The sequence below is a fragment of the Artibeus jamaicensis genome, unplaced genomic scaffold (genome assembly GCF_021234435.1).
Source record: "Artibeus jamaicensis isolate MK-2021 breed Jamaican fruit bat unplaced genomic scaffold, CSHL_Jam_final contig_944, whole genome shotgun sequence".
Taxonomy (NCBI): Eukaryota; Metazoa; Chordata; class Mammalia; order Chiroptera; family Phyllostomidae; genus Artibeus; species Artibeus jamaicensis.
The window spans coordinates 2,388,344-2,392,200 of record NW_026522020.1 but is presented as its reverse complement, the minus strand read 5'-3'; positions in this window follow the sequence as shown (position 1 = coordinate 2,392,200).

Here is a 3,857-nt window from a genome sequence, read left to right as displayed (position 1 = left end):
AAACTAATTGCGAAGATTGCAATTGCCTTACAGACAGCCGGCCCCGCTCTCTGGGGGGACGATGCCACCTCCCAGAGCCAGCGGGGACCGGATGCGTGTCTAGTAGGACAGTCTCTCCAACCCTCCACCGGCGCCTTCACCATCCGTAATATTTACACAGGCATACCGGGTACTTCCTACACTAGGGATTAAATATAGTACTTTGTGTTAAGAGTTCTAGATTCACAGATCTAAGATCTCATGTCTTATACTCAAGTTAAGAATTCTTATTGGCTATATATTGATGAGAGAAAGCCTTGCGAGTGGTCTGATCCCCAACACAACGCGTGGGAATCCAGCCCCAGGCCAATGTCCCAAAGATGGGAAGGTTCCTGGGCGAAGGCGCCCCGCCCACTGACCAACTGGACACAGCCTTCAGTGACCAGCACTGTGGAACTCGTCAGAGGCTGAATATTATGCACTTACAAATAGAATGTCTAGAAGACCACGACTCTACAGAAAATGTCTCTGATGAAATGTTGAGTGAAAAAGCTTATACGAAATTGTACACGGAGTGTGAAAACACTATGTAACTTTCTAAAAGAGAAATAAAATGTCCACAGGAAAAAGCAGACTTGGAAAAACGCCCTGAAGCGTGAGCAGTGACCCTCTCTGGGTAGCGGGACCACTCACATTCCTCCCACTTCTTCAGTCTAAATTTCCTGTAATGCCCGCGAATCATTTTTAACGGGAAACTAATAAGTAAGAGGAGTCAGAGGAGCACGCAGTGGAAACAAGAGCAGCCTCCCAAGGTTCCACTCTGGGGTGCTTCTCAAACCGCCAGGAACGGGGTGCTCCCGTCAGCCGGAGCTCCTGGCAAGTGAGGGGGAAGGATGAGTGAGTGCTGGGGTCCTCCTTTGAGACAAAAAGCACAGTGAAAACAGTTCCTCCCGAAAAGGGTAGGGTCCTCCTGCACAGCACGTTGTAAAATCTGGCCTGATCTGGGGGATTGTTAAGTGCAGGCCAGCTAATGAGTTGCACGATACAAAGAAGAAAACAAGGGAGAGTGGACTCGAGGCAAGCAGAGGAGCCCGGCGGCAACAGAGGGAAGCCTGGCCAGGCCCCTTTTCCCGGGGAGGTGGGCTCCTACCACTGGCGTGGGCCGAAGGGGGAGCAGAAAAGGCAAAAGGAGGGAACAGACTTTGAAACTGTCTACAGCACGTGCTGGTCACGGAGACCCAGAGGGGCCGGGAGCTTCAGCGGAGCAGATGCAGGGTGCCCTCCCTCCATCTCCATCTTCTCCGGTGAAGTCAGTCACACGTCCTGTTGGCAGGTCTGAGCGCAGCAGGGGGATGGAGACGACCGCCGGGCAGTTCACATCTGGAAACAAAGCTGGGCATCGTCCCGCTGTGCGCCTCCCTCTCAGAGGTCTGACGCTGCCTGCGGGGGCAGAGAAAGAGCGCCATGTGAAGAATGGAGTTCCCACTTCTGTTCTCAGGATACAACTTACTTCCAAATACACCGGCAATGGCCTGGGAGTGGGTACAGATGCACTACCCAACGCAGAGAGATTTTTCTCTCAGGACGGAAGTGGCCACAAGACCGTTTTATGAGTTCTGGCCACTTTGCCAGTGGGCACAGCATGACCACAGCCGAATGGCCACGGCTCACTCCGTCCATCCAGGTGAAGACCCAGAAGGTCTCCAAGTGCTTCATCTGCTAGGCAGTTTCTGCGTAAGTAAAAGGGAGAGTTGATAAGAGATTAGAAGTGCGGTTGATTATTGAAACGATGTTTTATGATGGGTCCCAGAGGAACTTCAAGCCCTCTCACTGAACTAGAACTTCAGTGCAGCGAATGCAAGAATCAATGGATTATTGTGTGAGGATTAATCAATTTCCAAGGACCGTCCCTCCCTGGGGATCCTTGGGTTCCAAGGATGAAGCTACAAGAAAACTAATGGCTCTACTCTCACCCTGGGTCTTCCTTCCTTTCAACCTTAGTGCAGGAGAAAGAAATACACCTACAACCACCTGCTGATTTCACCCCGAGTCACTGGGTCTGAGGCTGGGGCAGCAGAGAAGATCCCAGATGGGCTGATGGGCAAAGACCTGCCGCCAGGTGTCCACTGCTGCCCTCCCTCCCCTGGGGTCAGGTCTCTCACACCTGGGTTGGCATTCTCTTCCCTTGTCCCTGACCAAGGAGAGGTCGCCATCACCCCCCTAGAGAGAGAAGTATCCGGGGGCACAGGAAGAACCACATTTTAGCAGCGTGTAGCTGGCTACCTAGAAAATTGCATTTTCAGTGAACTTCTTAAGGCTATGCCAGGCAGAAACCATCCCCAAAAGAAATGGATCTTATACCCAGAAGACAAAAGTGCACCCACTGACGGGTCAGGTGCAGTTCGTGGTGTCTATAGTCACGAGCGGTGAGGACTCACGGGGCCTCTGTCTCCTCACACGCTCCTCTCCTCGTCCCCAGCCTCTCACGGAGGGTCACACGGAAATGGTGACCTTCTCCAGTTCACTGTCACTCAGCAATGAGTGATCTCTCGTGTTTTAGTAAAAATTTATATTTAAGCAAAGGGCCAGTTGACAAGAAGCCAGTCTGTTTTCTCATCTCACTCAGAGTCAACACATTTGGAAAAGAAGGAGGGATGTGGAAATGAGGCTGTGGGAGGTGTACGAATGTACAAGGTCTGTCCAGAAAGAGTCCAGCCACTGTTAACACAACGAGAACGGCTTGCATGACATCAGTGCAACCCGGCAGCCAAGGAGAACAGCCTGGACTGCACATGCATGAACAATGACGACTTCACTGTACGAGTCACTGGGGCGGTAGACGCCATTGAGTGAACCTGTGTACTGTGTGGCCGTTGCATTCAAAACTACTGAGCGAGTAGAGCAATGAATCTGCATCGAATTTTGTGTTAAGCTTGAACATTCCTGTGCAGAAACTATTCAGATGGTTCAGAGGCTGCCGCTGTGGGAACTGGTGATTGGCAGCTTCATCATGACCACGTGCCTTCTCATGCATCACGTCTCATACAGAGTTTTTTGGAGGGGTTTTTTGTGTTTATTTATTTATTTATTTATCTTTAGATGGGAAGGGAAGGAGAGAAGGAGAGAAACATCAATGTATAGATGCCTCTCTTGGGTCCCCTGCTGGGAACTGGCCTGCAACCCAGACATGTGCCCTGACTGGGAATCGAACCACAGTTGTTTGGTTCACAGGTCGGCCCTCAATCCACTGAGCTATGCCAGCCAGGGCTTATACAGAGTTTCTTTGTGTGACATCAAGCCCCCCAGCCCCACTACAGCCCAGATTTTGTGTCCTGTAACTTCTGTTTTTTTCCAAAACTAAAATCACCTTTGAAAGGGAAGAGATTTCAGACCATCAATGAGATTCAGGAAAATACAACAGTGCAGTTGAGGGCAATTCCAACAAAGGACTTTGCAGGTGTTTTGAACAGCAGAAGAGATGCTGGGAGAACTGTACCTACGTTCCAACGGTGCCTACTTTGAAGGGGACTGAGGCGTCACTGTCCTGTGTACAGTGTTTCTTGTATTTTATATCTTCTTCAGTAAAAGTCTCTATTTTTCATATCACATGACTGAGTACTTTCTGGAAAGACCTTGTACACACATCTCCTCACTATCTTTTTTGATTACTATCCCAGTATGGTTTTTAAAAATCATTATAACTGTTTTATCTCTTCCTGATTTTTAAAAGTATTTGAGCTCATAACTTAAAACAAAATGGCAAATGTTCTAAAACTGAAATTACAGTTTACTATAAGGTGAAATACTATTTTCATTTACCATTATGAAGGAGTGGAAATGCATCCTCCCTAAACATGCCAAGTTTATTTTCTTGAGCA